This window comes from Podarcis filfolensis (genome assembly GCF_964270895.1).
Source record: "Podarcis filfolensis genome assembly, chromosome: 7".
Lineage (NCBI taxonomy): Eukaryota > Metazoa > Chordata > Lepidosauria > Squamata > Lacertidae > Podarcis > Podarcis filfolensis.
Window position 1 is genome coordinate 50,300,348 of NC_139603.1, and position 20,559 is coordinate 50,320,906.

Genomic DNA, 20,559 nt, shown 5'->3' on the forward strand with positions numbered 1-20,559 from the left:
TTGCCAAAGGTCTATTAAGTGAAGAATCAAAAAAAGGAGACATATACAATTTACTGCCCAACATCAAGCTACTGACTCTAGGCCTAATTATGGGCATAATTCAGTTGCTATGCAAGCTGATCATCCTGCACCTCTCTGGCAATGCCTGACAAAATGCACGTAATATATGTGTGATAAGAAGGCTGAAAGACAGAACTAGAAATCCCATGTCATGACCATAAAAGCTCCATGTATTTTTTTTTTTAATTAAAGCATATGACTTGTGATCCCCAATTTACACGGATTTTGCTCAGCTATGTATCCCTAACATGCGTTCAAATTGGTAACATCCACGGCAATCAGAGTCAGAACAGTCTGGCCACAGTCTTCGTTTCTACTGCTTTCTTTCCCCTTCCGTCTGTCTCTTTATCTCCTATACGCATTCCTGTTTTGAACTCTGGCACCCTTTTACATAAGCTTGCTACCAATGAATATTTAATTTTAGAACAGGCATAGGATGTATTGAAAGTTTCAGACTATTGTATTAATAGCATTTGAGTTGAGATTTTGTTTTCCAGCCTCAGTGGCTGATGATATTTCTGACGGGAGCACTGAGGTAGGGGTAGAAGGGAACTGAAGTGTGTCTGATACAGCGGTTTCTCTTCTGTATCACAGTTTTATTTTATTTTTTATGAGGCTGTCGCAAATTGATGTCTTCTGATATCCAGTTCAATAAAACATTGTAGAAGTTTCAGTTGTAGATTGGAAATTGAAGGGATAAAGAAAAAAAGGAATGAAGGAATGAATCCATAGTAGAAGTTATCAGTGGGGCATTTCATCTATTCATTATGAAGATACTTTCTGGGGGTGAGAGAGGATGGTTAGCCTCTCTTTAATTAAAGCTGTACCTGGTTTATACAGTCTAGCTTTTATAATCTCATAGACACAACCCTATGTTAAAAGCCCATGAAGATTCCATCCCTGAATCTGGAATGTAAGAAATCAAGTAAACATTGGGCAAAATTGGGACTAGAATACACCCTCTAGATTTGATTTCAGAGCAAACATGTCACTCCTGCACCCCTAGCCATGCTTTTGCACTTCATTTAATAACAAAATCAAACACTGGATTCCCATTTCGAGGTGATGGGTAGACAAGTTACATGACATGTTGTTTTCTTTTTGCTTCTCCACGAAGTACACTTTCTCCCTTGAAATGTCATATACTATTATGTTTTGGTGTGCTGAGAAAAATCACAGACCCCTGAGCAAACATCAAAATAATCCCCTTCCTCAACACATATATAGATTTCAGGTCAGACCTAAACCAGTCTGATAGCTAGGAGATATATGCTGGGACTCCAATATGCACACTGGACTCTCTTTGTCTCTTTAGTTTCTGGAATGCTTTGCAGGCACACTGGTGTTGTGCATGTCCTCTTGTATGAAGAGCTCAGGGCACTTCTGTTTTCATGGAACTCATTGCCTGCATTTGAACCATGTGGAGTTTTGGAGTGTATCCAAGCCACAATCACATAACTGAAGACAATCACAATGCTGTCTGGCCTTAGCGCCCTTCTGGCTCAGAGGAAGATTCAGGGAAGGGAAGAAGGAATTGCCTAGGCAGGCATCACCCCTTGCTCCAGGACCATTCAAGTCAAAGGGCATTGTTTTGCCTGATTTTTTTTTTCAGATTCAGAGGGCACACCCTTGATGAAGTTCTCATTGCTCCCATGGCATAGGATCTAGAGGCTACCAAATCAAGCAATGGCCCTTTAAGAAACAGATTGCAGCTCAGAGTTAACAGCCGGCTAACCAACTAGTCTTCAGAAGAGTTCAGCATGCTGCTGAGTCAACAGCTCTCTTTGGGTGACTTCCAGTTAGCCCTTGCCACAGTGACCTCTCCTGGGTCCTGACAGACCTTCCCTTCCCTTGCTGGTTGTGATCCAGCATAGCCTACTTGACCATTGGACTTCATTCTTCTTTTCTGGACTTGATCCTGCCATTCCAGTAAGTGCCTCTTCTTTAGCCTGGCTGCCCCTGGGAACCTTGCGCCAAGTTAGAACAGGACAAGGACTATCCATTCTCTGTAACCCTATATTCTTCCATAAGTGCCGTGTGATGCCAGCTCCATCCCTAATCTGACATTGCCTGGGCAGAGAGAAAAACACCACTGTGGTAGTTACTTTGCTTGCACGTTATTTTATTTTTCCAGAAATTAACTGAAGTGTGTCTGACACACTATGCACTACATTGCATGTCGACGTATAAAGTATGGGAAGTATTGTGAATATGAGGACAACATTAATATTTTAATTAAGCAGCCACCACTGTGGAGGGAAAGACTGTGTCTCATGTAGCACACAGTGGTAACTGTAGCATACTTGTAGTATATTTATAACGAAACAAAATATAATTGCTATGTAATTACAGTTTAAGACCAAAACAATTTCTTAATCAGCAATTATGAAAATAATGTTGAATTATTTTCATTAATAAATGTTTTGCAATTAACACTGTTTTGAAATTAATGTAGTATTTACAGCATTGCTAAGACTTGGTTACTTCAATTAAAGACCAATTTAATCAATGCTGGGCTGTCAAAATACCCTCTCTGTTTAAGTGCCCACGCACAGGCAAGTAAGTCTGCCAATTATATTAGAGCCTTGGTTGTTCATTACCAAAATCAAATATCCATCCATGACAGAATGAATGTTTTTGTATCCTTCATTATCTCCATTTTTCTATTATCCTGTGCCTAGCAAATAGGAAGGTAATAAGAACATAAGGAAATCATATAAGAAATGTGGATGAAAATGTGATGCTGGGATCAGCCACGGATACTCTACCTGAACCACTGGTTAAACCTCTATCACAGGTGGATATCTGAGGAGAGAAAATATAATTCACTTAGCAAAAGGGAGTATTAACTTTCTTTATCAACTAACTAATAGCCAGATATCCTTGAGAAGCATGAGTCTTCTAGATTTTTTTTTTTGCTCAGAGGCTTTGAGACCACTGAGATGTGCAACCAGGTGGTGTCATTCAAAAATCTGAGGGCACATGATGAAGTGCTTCAAATGGACCTAGATGACTTAAGGACCTTTGGAATTCTGGAGCTAATCCCTCTTCTGCACTTGACTTTCTGGCAACTATATAATAACATGTGGCAGCAAAAGTGGTCATGACCCTACTGAAAACGCAGACCCAATATGGCATCAGAAGTCAGGATCAAAGAATGGTTGAGTATGCTTAAAATTTTTATCTTGTATTTTTATTATGTGAGATCTGGTGTGTGTTCGCATTACTCCTCCCTTTTTACTGATGCTTCTTTTGAAAGATCTTATTCATTTCTTATTCATATTTCTTATTTTTATCTTAAAAAATTATACCCCAATTTCATTTGGAATTCTCAAAGCTGATCATAATATACATAAAGCTTTAAGATAATCAAATAACAGTTAAAACATCCAGATTGCCATATAATTTCAGTAGCTGCTATAGCAGTCAGAACAAAACAAAACATAAACATACTCGATGTCAACAGTCAGGAAACTAGCAGGGTAAAGAGATTTTTTTTTTTTAAACTGCCCAGAATAGCAACCCATCATTGATGCTCGTCCGGTTTCCATAGGAAGTTCATGCCACAAAATAGGTGCCACAACAAAGATCCTCCTTTGAATCCTGGCCAACGCAACCTCAATAGACTGTGGTACTGTTAGGAGGACTCCACTCAGCAACCTCGGTGGACTATTTGGAAAATATTTTGTTCTGTTTTTCATCCAGCCTCTTCACTGAACTGAGCAAATATATCAGTGTGTGCACCTCGAACCAGCAATGTCATAAACATAGAGTAGGACTAAATAATGCCTTGCATTTTGATGACCACGACTCCCCTGTGTCTCTCAATCTCATGCATATTTCTGCATGTTTTCTCCAGCCACTCCTCCATTTCTCTGTCCCCCACTGTATTCTGCACCTTCCCGCTGCAATGAATTCTCCATTGATGCGATATACATTTGTCTGTCTCCTTCCTCCAATCTGGCTTCTCTATGGCAATGGCAGCAAAGATAAATATCTTTGGTGAGGCAGAAAGGAAAATGAAGTTCAAGTGGATGGGACAGAGGTACAGAACAAGCCCTGGCTAATGTATGTCTTGAAGCATGAAGACTCTGAAGTAGTGTGCGATCTCAAGAGGAACTAACTGCCTTAAAGATGTTTATCCTCTGTGTCCCTGGTATGGTGTTTTTCTCAAAGGTTTGTGCTTTGAGAAGAATCCCAATGTCCCACTGCAAAAAGCAGCAGCAGCAGCAGCAGCATGCAAGGTGATCAAAGAGCATGTTTACTCCTAAGTAAAATCCACAGAATTCAATGGGATTTAATTCCTTAATACAGTTGCTTACGTTTCTAGCCTTTGAATAGGTAGTTAATCTATGCCATTCCCTTGCAGTTTTCTTTGCTAATGAGGGAATGATGGTGCAGTCCAATGGAAATGCTAAGAAAAAAGAAAAGAAAATGTCATGCGGCGTAAATAATAGAATTAGGGTTATCGCCAGCTGCTCAGAAAAGACACGCCTATTCATTTCAACGAGTCTCCTCTGACTAAAAGTGGATACAACCCTTAGTGTGTATTTGGACATTACCTTTTATGGATATCTGCACAAAAAGAAAAGAAAAGAAAAGAAAAGAAAAGAAAAGAAAAGAAAAGAAAAGAAAAGAAAAGAAAAGGGGGGGGGGGCGAGAGAAACTTACAAATCCTACTTATGGCGCAATCTGAAGCATATGCTCCAATATACAGAGATGACTGCAGATAAAATCCATGCTTCTGATTCACACTTTACATTTCAGCACACAGACAGAGATGTATTGGATATTATAACCAATTTTTATAGCTCCCCATACCTGCAAAGGAAACAAATATTTGTTGGCTATAAATGTAGTTGACCTGGCATTCATTGCTTGCATTCTCTAGTTGGCAGCTCCACCAAAATGCAAATTTAGAGAGTACACTTTGGAACAAAAGACTTTCTGAGAAGTACGACTGGAAAAGATCTGCGAGAACTCAGGTGGGCTGAAAGCAGCTGAGTAGAATCGAAACCGAGCCATAACTCTTGAATGCTGCACATATACGGTACCTTTTTTTTTAAGACCCAGTCCAGTGCTATATTATACAGGTAGGTAGGGCATTAATGGGGCACAGAGAGCACAGATGTGACTATTTGGTGGAGAGGTGCACATCTGTCTGTCTCTGTGGCAGCCAAACACTTGTTGGCAAAGGCAGGGGAATCTCCCAAAGCTTTAAGGGAAATGCAAGTAAAAAAAGAAAAAGAACAAATTATCCTCTTTTCAGTCCATCTTTACTTAGCTTTATCCCGCAGTGTGTTAATTAGATGAGCAGATGTATAAGTTAGGAAGATTTCCAGATTAATTGTCAGGAAAGTGAAATGCTCAGCACAGGCTCCACTAAGCAGGGTTCTAGTCTCTTGTCATGTTGCCACCAGCAGCACCAAATAAGCAGACAGGGCATCTGCAGCTTCTCCTCTATTTTGCCAAGGCCATCTTCTTGGCTCCTCTTTCCAGCAAAGGATGCTCCATGATGGGGCTGCTCTTTAGTAGCAGAAAGAACACAGAGGCCCAGAGCACCCCCCACCCCTGCCAAATAATACCACCCCTCTCCGGGATGCTGATAAAAAGATACAAGCTGTTCATCTATTCTCTGTAACTTGGCATAGGCCTGAACATATTCGCGTGCATTGTTTGGTGTAGTAATGAATTCCAGGACTTTACAGAAATCAACACTCATTTTTGCATGTTATACAAGATTAACGGAGAATTAGGGAGCTTCTCAGCACATTGTAAACTGGGGCTGGCTAGAAGGTTTTTTTTAGTATATAGAAATACGGTATGATCTAATGCCCCAGGTTGGTCTCCCAGGGAAGTTCATTCAAAATTATGTCCCATATCAAGTAGGAAGGAGCAGGGCCCTCCAGATTCAAAGATGAAACCAGGGGCACTGGGGTGCATGATGACCTGGATGGGAATAAGGGAATGATTTGGTGGATGATATTAGCTGGACTGGTAGGTTAGGGAGCAATGCGGGTCCTATTCACCAAGAATGGGGGGGGGTCAGGCATGCCTTCATGCCTGGTCCCCAACATTCCTGGGTGCACAGGTTCCTCATCAGACTTTGACATGTTTAGTACAAAGGTCTAAAGAGTATTTCTAAAGGCATTCATTTGAAAAGTCTTCAGTGTTCCTCATCACAGGGAGGCTTCAAAGTGTGCCCAGCTGAATTCATTCAGAAACCCACTTCAGACCTTCACATGAAATGTACAAACATTAAAAGAAGAGTCCATGCTCCTGAGGACATTAGCAGCATTCCTGCACACAGGAAAAGATTCTGTAAAAGCTAATGGGAGAGCAAAAATATATTCACAATTTCCATCTTACAAATTACTGCCCTGTAACATCCCAGAGCATAAGAAAACATGTTGAATCTTTTAAGTAAATGGTAAGAGGTTTCTTTTTTTTTTTGGAGATTTTTTTCTCTCTCTGTTTATGAATTTGTTGTACTGGTTTTTCATGTACCCTGTCCTGGTATAGTTCATTTGATGAAAAGCAGGTTAATATAATATAATTGATATAAATAATATAATATAAATAAATTTATATTATATAAATAAATAACTATAATATATAAAAATAAATAAATAAGTTTTAATATAAATAAATAAGTTGCAAAACCATTTTGAAAATATAAATAAATAAGTTGCAAAACCATTTTTTCCCCTAATCAGAATCTTATATTCATTTCAACAGATCTGTGGTTGCCATCACACGATAATATGTGCAAATGATTAAAAACAATTTATGATATTGTAACAACAGAGGCATTTCACACAAAAGCATGTTGCGGTTTGCCAAAATTCTTCTTGTTAGGAATCAATTAAAACCAGAGCGGAGATTGATGCATATTTAGGTCTTGGAATCAGAAGTTTCAGTTCCTCATCAAGTGTGGAGTTTGGTGTACATCTCCAGATGGCCCATACAAATGCTCTGCCGTACATCACTCACTCTTTGAATGTCAAGCATCTCTGGGATTAAATACATCACCAGTTAGCATCTTATAACAGTGCTAGAGCAATGGCTCCTCATCATTTTACGCATTTACTCTTTGAAAATAATTATGCTCCTCCTGTGTAAGAATGGGAGGTAAGTTGTGGTTGTTCAAACAACTTATCACACATCTCTTGGGGATCTTCCCATGTTGCCTGCCACCCTCAGCACTATTATGGAACTTAACTGGAAATGGCATGCTTAGTTTTCATACTGCAGGCATTATGCAACATATTTTTGTATTAGTACAGAATGATCTGTATATATTGACATGGGCCATGTTGTTCTATTAAGCAAAAAGGATTTCCTACCTCTTTACAACTGGTGGGGGAGAGTAGTTGGTTGTTTTGGATGCTATCTTTGGGTCCCCTCCAAGCCTGTGGTTTTATATCTGTAACATGGGATTTTGTTGAAAGTGAGGCTACTAAGTGGTCAAACGAGTCTCTTTCTTAAGTCCATAGCTACAGCCAGATCTGCTAATGATTTCTTTGCGAGACTAAAGCATATAGGTGACTGGTTGCTGGAGAAACTACCAGCTGGAGATGCTTTCAGATGAGAGCTAAACTGGGCAGGCTTCCCCACACCCCACCACATTGGCTGGAGGTGATATCAGGAAACAATAGAGCTGGGCTAATCCTCTCTTTTTCTGAGAAAACACAGATACTTAGGTAGCTTGTTCTCTGTGCTAAATCCAAAGCTATGGCTCAGTGGGCGGGCGAAGGGGCCTTAGAAAGCTAATTGGGGAACAAGATCTGTTGGAGAGTTAGTGTTGTAGGTCTGAAATATACTCAGAGTCGCAAAGTGATTTCATGCTCTTTATTCAGCTCATAGTGGTGAGGAGGAATGAATGAATGAATGTCCCCTCAAAGTATCTGCTTTATATACATTATTTACACAATGGGCTGCACATGATTGGCTAATTCCGGAATTCTACTGTAAGCCAATCAAGTTGTGGATTCACTTCTATCTGGAGCATGATTGGCTGGTTCCTGCCAACCAATCATACTGCTGCATTGTTCTAGGACCAATCAGACTGCTGCCTTTTGGATCCTATTGTTCTAGGACCAATCAGACTGCTGCAGTTTGGATCCTATTCAACTCAGTACATAACAAGGTCTATTCCTCTTATATTCAGCTGGTATATATATATATATATATATATATATATATATATATATATATGTATGTATGTAAATAAACCATGTATCACAAACATATCACCCTCTCGAATGGCCATCATTCTAAGGAAAACCATGCCAAGGTGTGTGCTGGCAAACCTGAATTCTCTCACTGCTCATGAGGAGTTTCGAAAAGAAAAACCGCAAATTGCTGCAGAAATGTGGAGATCTGAATTTAAGACTGGAAAAATGAGAAACCGAGAGGACTGAAATTGACAAATCCTTCAACCCTCCTTGGAGAGCCACTGCCAGACAATATAAATAACAGTCTGATCTGGTAAACAGGAGCTTTTTATGTCCCTTCTTAAAACAGAAGCCAGATTCTTTTTATTTTTTAAAAACAAGACATCAAAAAGATTGGAATGCTACTTTATTCCTTATTATTGGAAACCCCATTGATTAATCAGTTTCCATTCAACATTCACCTCCATTAAAAAACAACAACATGAAAAGGATTATCATACAAGCACAATTATGTGGAAGTGCCACTTGCCCCTCGTCACAATTGATGCAAGACATAATGCTCACATTAAGCAATCCTAGCAATAAAAACACTGACAGAATAAAAAAGGAGAAAATAAAAGCGCAGCACTTAACCTACTGTTTTCTTCTGTTTTCAGCACTTGCTAGTGAGCTCCACTACTTCAGTATATTGCAGAAATTTACATAATCTATGATCTGAATGGATACGTATAGTGTTGTCAGAGGAGAATGGATCTCCATGCCAAGATTCAACAAAGTTAATCTTTTACTACATCTTCTGTCCTTATTCTCCTTTGATATAATTATTCTAGATTAAACTAGAATGCAATGTATATGATGTCTAGTCCTAGGACATAGTTTCAGCTACTGTGATGCAGTAGGTCTGAGTATAGTCAGTGCCTGAATGGGACACCAACTGAAAACCATATGTAGATCACCTTGAATTTCCATGGTGAAAAACTGGTGGGATATAAAATGTGAAGGTAAAGGTAAAGGACCCCTAACAGTTAAGTCCAGTCACGAACGACCCTGGGGTTGCAGTGCTCATCTCCCTTTACTTGCCGAGGGAGCCGACGTTTGTCCACAGACAGTTTTTCTGGGTCATGTGGCCAGCATGACTAAGCCGCTTCTGGAGAAACCAGAGCAGCGCACGGAAACACCATTTACCTTCCCGCCAGAGCAGTACCTATTTATCTACTTGCACTTTGACGTGCTTTCGAACTGCCAGGTTGGCAGTAGCAGGGACCGAGCAACGGGAGCTCACCCGTCACGGGGATTCAAACCGCCAACCTTCCGATCGGCAAGCCACCCACGTTCCTCATATAAAATGTACTAAATAATATTTGTTTAAAAATTCCACAAGGGCAAAGTGGTGCAGGTGGGGTGGGAACCTGTAGCCCTTCAGGTGTTAGACTCAAACTCCCATAATCCCTGACCATTGGCCATGCATTGAGGCTGATAGGAGTTGGAGTCAGCAGCTTCTGGAGGGCCATGGTTGCTGTTATGCTGTTGTGAGGGATTCTATTCGGGGGGCTGAATAATAGTGAAGCTAGATAAGCCAGTCTAAGTTGCATTTTCAGCTGAATTTGGGGAAGCCAATTGAAAAATCCATTATGTTGAGCTATTTCAATTGCTTTTGTTTGATTTGCTCATTGCAAACAGCTGAAAGTATGTAAATTTAGATAATAAACGTGATTTCCAATGGGGGTTGAGTAATTTCGATTGCAACTGTATATAAATTGACAGAACTGCATTGAGTTAAAGAAAAGGATGTGAAGTTGAAGACCTGACTGTGCTTTGTCAAAATCTAAAGGAAACAGAACATGTCAGTTAGACACATGATATGGGCATTTTTGTCCAGTGCTTCAATTGAAAAAGGCTCCTAGGGCAGAATTCTTGCATTTTGTAATTATTCCCCCCCCCCCAAGTAATTTCCAAATCAATGTTGGTAGGAAGATATAAGGAAAATGCAGATTTTGCATACTCCTACATGTGTGGCCTGTAATGATAATAGCATTTGATTCACATGTTTTGTTAGAGTCTGAACATGATGAGGAATCAGTGCCAAATGTAACCACTTTATGTAAGCTTCCATGACCTATAGTCTGTGTATAAGGCATACTCCAGAAAACAATAGTTGCAACTAATATATTTGGCTATGTATTTAAGTTCCAGGGATGTCTATGAGATTCTCCCACATTCATAGTTCATAGAGTTTTTGAGACAAATATTTGTTATGAAACAGATCATTAGTGATTTCAATGAGATGTACAGCTGGATCATATACACATTTGTTCAGAATTGTTCCCATTGAGTTGAGTGGAGCTTACAGCCCAAACCTATGCATACCTACTTGAAAGTAAGTTACATTGAATTCAATGAGGCTTAGTCACAAATAATGATTGTTAGATTACACTCGTGTTATTTGGGATTGTCAATCTGTCTACAGGAGAGAGAAAAGATCTGTTTTCTGTGAGAGATGACACCGGGGACTTTTCATCCAGATCAAAACTTGATGTTTCTTAATTTTATATCTGAAAATAAAATGTACTATGGTACAGTGCATATCAAGGAGACAAAATATATTATTTTTCTCTTCCCCCTGCCCCCAGTACAATGCACATTCTATTTCTTGTTTGTGTTTCTTTGGTTGAGCATGCTTTTGGCATTGACATTCATGGACCTGTATGTCCCTTTCAATTTCAGAATGACCAAAGACCATGGCTTTATGAGTGAGAAGAGGATTGTGCTCAAAACTGGTCATTGAGTTTTGAGGGCTCTCATCTGGGTCACTCATAAGTTTATATGACCTCTACCAACAATGCATATTTATTGGTCACCAGAGTCGCCTGGTTGTGGAGTCAAATATTGGTAGTGGCATCCTAACCATCAGCCAGACAGAGACTCTGCTGATTCTGCTGGTTTGTGCAACTTGAAAATAGTTCTCATAGTAGATGGGGCAAAAATTAACTAACGCATGCTTGTTTTGATCCCCTTTTAGTTAATGTATGAAATAAATTCATGGAGAGGATAACATATTCCACTTTCTTTGCCCTGTATATGTTTTAATAAACACATTAGGAGCAAACCTAAATACAGATTAGAGTAATGATTTCATAACCTCATATTGGTAGAACTCATCAGCTTACAAAAATACCGTCACATGAAGGGAAGAATAAAGGAACTATGGTGATTTTCAGATACAGTTGACAAGATACCATTTAGTAAACTTTTATTTTTTTTTAACTAACAGTATTCGGGGATGTTGTATTCAAGACTGCATCTAATAATCTCATCAAAATGCAAAAACAGTGACTGTGTTATAAAACCAATGATCTGTTATATTCTGCAAGAATTTACAAAAGCCTAATGTCATTTACTACACCATGAGAACCATAGTTGGATTAAAAAAAAAGAATTCAAAAACTGATTGCTGCTGACGAAAAAGCAAACTGTTTGCTAATGTAGAGCTTTCAAGGTATGACGTTCTTTGCTTACAAAGAAACACAACGCTGTGTTCAGATGGAAATGATATGTTGGTTGGAATGAGCTTTGAAAGAAATTCAGAACTGTATTCATTACAGTGAATTACTACAATGTAAAGATTTTCTAGTCTGCAGTTAATAAGGAGTACATTATATAGCATGGACCGCAGAGAACCCTACAGGCTTTGCAGAGTTCATTCACGTTTAGTATAAAATTATATGGCCACATCTTAGGAATGTGTTTGCTAATGATCACACATGAGAGGCTCGGCATCAGGGTTGGGGAACTTTAGGCCTAGGGCCAAATGTAGTCCTACAGACCTCTCTACCCACCTCTCAATACTCTCTCAGGCCACACCAATCCCTTACTGACTGTGCTCCATGACATATTTGAGTGAACTGTGTCCCTGAGCTGTGACAATGCCTCTTACTGGCCTGGATTCATCCTTACTCTCAATGAAATCTCTTTCGTTGCCACAGTTGCTCTGTAATGAGTAAACTTTGGCCCTCCAGAGGTTGCCTAACTACAACTCTCATCGGGTCCAGCAAGAATGGACAGTGACCAGGGATGCTGGGAGTCATAGATTAACATCATCTGGAGGGCCAAAGGTTCCTTACACCTGATGTAGGTGTTTTCATGATAACTTCTTTCAAACCATGTCAAAACAGTCTGAGCTATGATTTACCATACTCTGAGATTAGAAGCTGTTCAGGGAAGGCTTCCTCTACACATCAGTGTGTTGGCAGTAAAGCAGTACGGTAAAGCCAGGGCCTTGTCATAACACACACACCACTGAATGGTCACGGTCTGGGTCAGCTTGACCTGCACTTCAAGTAGGTAATTGTACAAGCTCTCGGAGTTCATTTCTTTGTCGTTTATTTTTATACTCATAAACAGCAAATGTTTGCTCCCCAGGAGCTACTGCAGTTTGACACACAGAATTTACAGTGAAAACAGAAAGTCTTGGATGAATTCCTGAAACTAGCAATGGAGTCAGGCAGGCACATTTATCTGGGAAGGTAATCCAAAAGAGAGGGGACTCTACAGAGGTGTACTATAAGATCAACTCACTCCTGTTTTCACTGCCACAAATGAGGGTTACCTTAAGAAGGGCCTCCTCTGACAATGCTAATTCACATGGCACAACATAACAGAGGAGACATGCCTTTAAATATTCCATTTACAGTAAAGGCAAATTGCTGATCATTGCACTTGGGCAAAATCCGATCACAGAATGAAGTATTGACCAGTGGAGCTGTACCAAGTGGTGATTGACCTGGCATACTCAAGTTGTCTCTATTTGGAGACTTTTATATTTAATGTCTGACGTGAACAAAGACAAAATCTGATGCACCAGAGGTTCATTTTTGGTTCATCTTCTGGGGGTCTCACCTGGCTGTTTGCTGTTTTGGCTTGTAACTTGGTATGGGAGTGAGACTATGCGTGGGGTCCTGGTTGACCATTTACACTGGGAGATAATCATCTTTAATTCCATTTAACATACTGCTGACTTTACTGTAGGACCTGGGGTGAATTTGGAAGACTACTTGAGAGTGGTTCTAGTGAGTCTTCATGTGGTATGTTGGTCACATGATGGGGTGATTAGGTGATCCAGTTGCTGCAGTATTGGTGCTTATCCAGTGAACCTAAACCTCCTCAAGACTTGATAGTGTAACACATTTTGTGTAGGACTGCTCTTGATGACTACCTGAAAACTCCTGGTGTAAACTGTAATATCCAATCTTTTGACAGGCATGAGTTCCTAGGAGTATATAAACCAGTAGTAGAGGGATAACTCCATTTTAAAGAACATTGTTTTGACTAGTACCTTCTCCATTATACTCTCCCACTTCAGTTATTTTTCTTCAAGTAGCATAAACCAATGTTAAGAATTTGTTAGAGTTTTCATATCGATATTACTTTACATTGCCATTATGGAACAGTTTGGGGCTTTGTGGCTAGCTACCATGACAATAGATGCACAGCCTGGAACCAGTTTTAGTTAATTAGAGTCAATCAATCCAAACTTTGCTAACTTACTCATGTGAAACAATAGTATAATGAACCAAAGTCTGTGAGATGCTTGGGAAACACAAATTATTGCACCCTGATAAATTAAATGTGACTATTACAAAACCTCCCTTCTAAATGAATACTCAGAGAGGGAATGTATGGGTGAATAACCATAATTTTAAAAAGAGGGGAAAAATGTAAAAGCAACTGAAATCCCAATTTGCTATTTTCATTTTTCTGTAAAAGAAATAACATGCTCATACTACCTCACATACAAGACAAAATGTGCATAAGATGGTAACTCTCTTGGAAAAGATTATTTTAAAAGACCTTTTCAACTGACCTTGTATACTTAGATTTCCCCAGGTATGAGAGTTTACAAAGAATTTGCTTGTTGTTCATGTGCCTCTTATAAACACAACCTCTTGCAAGTTGTCCTGTGTGACAAAGTTTCATCAAACTCATATGACATAATAGGAATCACTGAAACCTGGTGGGATAAGTCCCACGATTGGAATGTAATAATGGAGGGATACAATCTATTTCAGAGAAACAGACCAGACAAGAAAGGAGGAGGAGTGGCGTTATATGTCAGGGATGTGTATACCTGTGAAGAGATCCAAGATTTAGAACCTGAAAGCCAAAGTGAGAGCATTTGGGTCAAAATTAAGGGAGAGAAGAATAACAGGGACCTCATTGTGGGAGTTTACTATAGATCCCCAAGCCAAACGGAGGACATAGATGATGCCTTCCTGGAACAGATGGCCAAGCATGCAAAAGGAAGGGAGATAGTAGTAATGGGGGACTTCAATTACCTGGATATTTGTTGGATGTCAAACTCAGCCAAGAGCATAAGGTCAAACAGATTCCTCACTGGCCTTGCAGACAACTTCATTGTCCAGAAAGTGGGAGAAGCAACAAGAGGAACAGCCATTTTAGATCTGGTCCTAACCAATGTTGATGACCTGGTTAGTGGGGTAGAAGTGGAAGGATCATTAGGCGCGAATAATCATGCTCTTCTGAAGTTTACTATACAGCGGAAAGGAGCAGCCAAGCATACTAGGACTCAATTTCTCAACTTTAAGAAAGCCGACTTCATAAAACTTAGGGAAGTGCTGGGTGAGATCCCATGGACAGTAATACTAAAAGGAAAGGGAGTTCATGATGGCTGGGAGTTTGTTAAGAGGGAGATAGTAAAAGCACAACTTCAGGCAATACCAATGAGATGGAAACATGGAAGGTGCCTAAAGAAGCCAGGGTGGCTATCTAAAGAACTTTTAACTGAGTTAAGATTAAAAAAGGATGTGTACAAAAAATGGAAAAGGGGGGAAACCACCAAAGAGGAATTCAAACAAATAGCCAGCACGTGTAGACACAAAGTCAGAAAAGCTAAAGCACAGAATGAACTCAGGCTTGCTAGAGAGGTTAAAAGCAACAAAAAAGGCTTTTATGGGTATGTTTGTAGCAAAAGGAAGAACAAAGAAACAGTGGGGTCACTCAGAGGAGAAGATGGTGAAATGCAAACAGGGGACACAGAAAGGGCTGAACTCCTCAATGCCTTCTTTGCCTCAGTCTTCTCCGATAAAGAAAACAATGCCCAACCTGAAGAATTTGGAGCAAATGATTCAGCAGAGGAAACACAGCCCAGAATAACTAAGGAGATAGTACAAGAATACTTGGCTAGTCTAGATGTATTCAAGTCTCCCGGGCCAGATGAACTGCATCCAAGAGTATTAAAAGAACTGGCAGATGTGATTTCAGAACCACTGGCAGTCATCTTTGAGAATTCCTGGAGAACAGGCGAAGTCCCAGCAGACTGGAGGAGGGCAAATGTTGTCCCTATTTTCAAAAAGGGGGAAACAGAGGACCCAAATAATTACCGCCCAGTCAGTCTGACATCAATACCAGGGAAGATTCTGGAGCAGATCATTAAGCAAACAATCTGTGAGCACCTAGAAAGGAATGCTGTGATCACCAATAGTCAGCATGGATTTCTGAAAAATAAGTCATGTCAGACTAACCTGATCTCGTTTTTTGACAGAATTACAAGCCTGGTAGATGAAGGGAACGCAGTGGATGTAGCCTACCTTGATTTCAGCAAGGCATTTGACAAGGTGCCCCATGATATTCTTGTAAAGAAGCTGGTAAAATGCGGTCTTGACTATGCTACCACTCAGTGGATTTGTAACTGGCTGACTGACCGAACCCAAAGGGTGCTCATCAATGGTTCCTCTTCATCCTGGAGAAGAGTGACTAGTAGGGTGCCACAGGGTTCTGTCTTGGGCCCGGTCTTATTCAACATCTTTATCAACGACTTGGATGATGGACTCAAGGGCATCCTGATCAAATTTGCAGATGACACCAAACTGGGAGGGGTGGCTAACACCCCAGAGGACAGGATCATACTTCAAAACGACCTTGACAGATTAGAGAACTGGGCCAAAACAAACAAGATGAATTTTAACAGGGAGAAATGTAAAGTATTGCACTTGGGCAAAAAAAATGAGAGGCACAAATACAAGATGGGTGACACCTGGCTTGAGAGCAGTACATGTGAAAAGGATCTAGGAGTCTTGGTTGACCACAAACTTGACATGAGCCAACAGTGTGACGCGGCAGCTAAAAAAGCCAATGCAATTCTGGGCTGCATCAATAGGAGTATAGCATCTAGATCAAGGGAAGTAATAGTGCCACTGTATTCTGCTCTGGTCACACCTCACCTGGAGTACTGTGTCCAGTTCTGGGCACCACAGTTCAAGAAGGACACTGACAAACTGGAACGTGTCCAGAGGAGGGCAACCAAAATGGTCAAAGGCCTGGAAACGATGCCTTATGAGGAACGGCTAAGGGAGCTGGGCATGCTTAGCCTGGAGAAGAGGAGGTTAAGGGGTGATATGATAGCCATGTTCAAATATATAAAAGGATGTCACATAGAGGAGGGAGAAAAAGGTTGTTTTCTGCTGCTCCAGAGAAGCGGACACGGAGCAATGGATCCAAACTACAAGAAAGAAGATTCCACCTAAACATTAGGAAGAACTTCCTGACAGTAAGAGCTGTTCGACAGTGGAATTTGCTGCCAAGGAGTGTGGTGGAGTCTCCTTCTTTGGAGGTCTTTAAGCAGAGGCTTGACAACCATATGTCAGGAGTGCTCTGATGGTGTTTCCTGCTTGGCAGGGGGTTGGACTCGATGGCCCTTGTGGTCTCTTCCAACTCTATGATTCTATGATTCTATTCTATGATTCTATATCAATATACTGGTCTTGAAGAAGAAAGGGTAAGATGGAGATATGAATCAGCAGCTGGGCTGGAGAAGGTGGAGTAACAAGGTGCTTATGCTACCTGCACATGCCACAATCTCAAGGCCTATCAACATTCCTGAAGATCAGGCTTGAAAGAAAGGAACTTGGAAATGCTAGTAAAAATCAAGACAAGATTCAGGTGGATAAAGCAAACACTATGTAGCAGGGAGTGGCACAAAAGCCACACTCTACTGTAACAGTCATTTCTTTCCAGAATAATCCAAATCTAGCAGGGACGTGTCATTGTCACCAGATGAGCAGCAGGAATGTTAAAAGTACAGTTCTACAGCAGTTCTTGGGCATCATAGGCTACTGGATATTGACTGGGGCCACTTCTCATCCGTTCTTCGTCTTCATTCGAGCTGTAAACACTTTCTCAATCTGACTTACTGGTTTTATTTATTAATATTCCTCATTTCCTCTCAACATTCAAGGGAGCATACATGCTCCTCCCTTATTTATGCACACAACCACCCTGTGAGGAATGTTGAGAGCAAGATCATCCAGTGAGCTCCATGGGTGAGTTTGGACATGAATCTGGGTCTCTCCCACCATTGTCCAACCACTACAACACACTGACTTTCTGTGTTGGGGACCTTTCTGCAAAAATTCTTCCAGAACACTAATCTCTTTCCCAATCACAAATAGCAGAAAGCAAAGGCTGGGTCACTTTTACCAGTTCTGGGAAACCACAAGGCTAAACTTTAAATTATTATGCAACATTGAATTTAGACAATACAGTTTTAACTGTCTCGGAGTGAACAGTAGCTCTGAAAATCTCTCGGATGGGAACTGATGTGAATCGAGATATTTTCCAGGATATGTCTCTGATGGAATGAGCCTTAATGTGACCTTTCAAGTTAATTCTTTTAAAGAATAAAAAGATATTAAATCAAGTGTTTCAATATGGCTGTTGTAGGCACGATTTAACCTAAAGCTACTCATGAGTAACATTTCATCCTCTGCTTTCCATGCTCCAGAGCCTTCACATTGTTGCTTTTTAAAATCCCACCCTTGTGAACACAATGGACCCAAATTTCCTGGCACCAATTCAACTGCTTGTATTTGAAGTGGGCTACATGGGAATGCATTGTTTCTCTTAACCTATCATACAAGAGCATGAACCAGAAAGTAAGAATGGGAGATGAAAATGTTTTGCATTGGTTCATTTAGGGTCAATAACTTAATTGTCACAAAATAATGAGCAAACGTTCAAGTTCTTCTGGCTAGGCTTTTGCAAAAACAAAGCAGAAGTGAAGAAAAAGATGCTGCTCGACATGATGTTAAAAGTGTGATAGTTTTAAAATGGAGTTGAGGAGGTGTTACGTAGATATGCAAAGCAATTCTATGCATGGTTATGCCACAATATAAAATATCGAAGCTTGATCTCAGGTAAGAAACTGTATAGGATTGCAGCCTCAATCAGCCTCACTGTAGCAGGTGTAAGGAGGCTCTCTGGATGCATCAAAGGTTTCTTGGAAAGAGAAGAAACAGTTGTTTCCCCCCTGAAAATATAAAAAACCACTTCTATTTCCAGTCCACAACACTTCTGCATATTTTTGAACCCATAAAATTATGTTCAGTTTCATTTCTACATTAGTTTGAGGGTGCTAAAAAAAAATCCTCTCAAATGACATGTTGTAAATACATAAATGTGCATTTTGATACTTTTTTTTTTTACTGTATCACAATATTTGGAGAAGTATCATATTCAGTAGATAACTAAGGTTGCAGTCCTAACTCTACTTTCCTAGGAGCAAGCCCTACTGAATTTAATAGGACTTAATTCTAATAGGACTTAACTCGAAGCTACTAACATGAGTTTGACCAAGCTGCGGGAGGCAGGGGAAGACAGGAGTGCCCGGCGTGTTCTGGTCCATGGGGTCACGAAGAGTCAGACACGACTAAATGACTAAACAACAATAACAACAAATTCTAAGTAGACATAGTTAGACTTGCGGCCTAAGTTCTGATCTGTGTACCAGTCCATGAAATATGAATGAGATCATTTTGTAGAGGAATTTGTAAAGATCAAATTCTTCAAGCATACCTTGTCAGATTTGACTCCCAAGCACCACCTTTTTCTTTGCTGTGCCTTGGCTTCTTTTGTTTTTTTGTTTGTTTCTTTGCATGTTTGCTTCAACTATGCTTAATGAAGAAGCATTCTTATAAACCTCACAATGTGCTCACTATTTTATGACATTTTATTTCATCCTGGAAAAGGTATTGTTGAGTTGCAGTGTGTGTGTGTGTGTGTGTGTGTGTGTGTGTGTGTGTGTGTCAATCTGAATGGAACCCTTGATCCCCTTCTAAACCTGCAATCCTGTATCTGTGAGGGTAGACAATATAAGGGGAAGCTTGCTAAACCAGTTCCTTCGTCAATGTAATGGTTTTGAATGGCTAGTTAAGTACCACAATTCAGCATATCCAAATAAATTGCTCCATGCCATAGCACAAAAGGGTGGGCCTTTCCCCCTACTTCCCTCTCCTAGCTGGGATATAAGAGAACAATAGCCAGAGTTGGTTGTTGTGTGAGCTGGAGGCTACAGGTGGAAGACTGGAAGCTGCAGACAGACACACGTCTTGTTCTGTGCTGGACTTTAGAGTTTCCCTGGTAACCAAATGGAGAAGCAAGCACTGCTAGGGTGTTAATGCTGCAAACCCTAGGGAAAGTACTTAGAACCCCTGAAGTCTCTAACCACTCAGAGATTATAGTGGCATATAATAGTATTATGCTGCTGTAGTTTTTAGACTTTTTTTAAAAATAATAATTCAACTACCTTTTTGTTATTTACTGTTAGGTCTTGTCTTTCTGGCTTTATGACCCTATTCCTGATCAGCCACACTACCAGATCATGGCTGCCTTTTGAAGTTGCATCGCAAGAAAGGGAATGGATCCCCTGTAAGTATTTTGCAGTGTAAGGACCTTATAAATGTATGTCCTCACTTGGGATCTCCACCAAACCTGCACCTAGTTTATTTTATTTCACTGATGCTGATGAATTAAACAAATACTTTGCACCTCCTTGGTGCCTAATTTATATGCTAATTTACAATCTGCACACCAGGAACTGAGCCAGAGACCATTTGTCTGTGTCCTCCGCCCAAACGCATGCACAAATGCTGCAATGAAAGTGCAGTTGCAAAGAAAACATGGGATGGCTGCCTGAGCATGTGCATGCATTCCCAACTCCCCAATCTTTGGTTAAAATTGCTCACCTTTACTCCTAAATAGACAGACATGGTTGTGTTTACTCAGCGGCTTCACAAATGCACTCCAAATATATGGAGAGGCAAACTTCACTTCTACTGTTATTACATGTGTCTTTAGTATTACAAATAAGTTTTAGGGCTGAGTCCCAGCTCAAGTGAAACCTTGACTCTGATCGTGCATTCTTTCTTAGAAGCAAAATCCACTGAAATGAAGGTGACTGAATTTCCAATGCCAGTGCTTAAGATTCAGGTTTCAGTTTGTGTTTTCAGAGCCCTTGGTTAGTATTTTTACA

The 20,559-nt window shown here is 40.2% G+C and overlaps 1 long non-coding RNA gene across 1 annotated transcript in view; it reads left to right on the forward strand.

Annotated features, from left to right (window-relative positions):
• Nucleotides 1-1,550: 1,550 nt before the first annotated feature.
• The window catches only part of LOC310766668, a 21,371-nt gene continuing 2,362 nt past the window's right edge, over nucleotides 1,551-20,559 (forward strand). The window contains exon 1 of the long non-coding RNA XR_014550332.1: nucleotides 1,551-1,989. This is a non-coding gene — a long non-coding RNA (uncharacterized lncRNA). The remainder of the gene's footprint in view (nucleotides 1,990-20,559) is intronic.